Here is a 719-nt window from a genome sequence, read left to right on the forward strand (position 1 = left end):
CTTTCCTTATTATGTGCCATTTCTGAGTCTGTAGCTATTGAGGAGAGATGGAGGTCAAGGCAAAGGGGGTGTGTGTCCTTGACCAACTGCCACTTTGCTCATTTAAAAGCCATGATGTCTCTATCTCTCTCATGGGTGGGCCATATTCTCTCGGCGAGCAAAGTAGAGAAAGGGGAGGTAACCTTGCTTCTTATGACCTCAAAAGGGGCAATAATCCAGATCGGCCCGTCTGAGCTTTCATTTTCTCACAGGCAGAGCAGGATACCCAGGATGGTGATTTATACCTATCACCATTTGTAGCCACTGGGGGACCATAGGGGCAGGCTGGGGAAACGCATAGTATTGTTGAAAAAACCTCATGAAGTGAAATTGTAATGCCATGGGACCTTTGAGAACACACAATGTGATCATTAAGAACAAATGCACTAATTATTTTCTGAAAAAAAAACATTATATTGGTGAGTAATGGACCTTAAGGTGATCATTAAATGATCATAATTTTGTGTTTTGTTTGGGCTTGAATTACTGTATCATGTTGTCACAGACATATATCTCTCTAACTCTGTTGTTACTCACTAATGGGTTCAAACTTGCCTGATCCTTCTGTTTTTACCAGAAGGTTCAGCTGAACACACACTCCATTCCAAACTGTTCCCGTGCCATGACTCTCTCACACACACACACACACACACACACACACACACACACACACACACACA

This window comes from Etheostoma spectabile, chromosome 3 (assembly GCF_008692095.1).
Source record: "Etheostoma spectabile isolate EspeVRDwgs_2016 chromosome 3, UIUC_Espe_1.0, whole genome shotgun sequence".
Taxonomy (NCBI): Eukaryota; Metazoa; Chordata; class Actinopteri; order Perciformes; family Percidae; genus Etheostoma; species Etheostoma spectabile.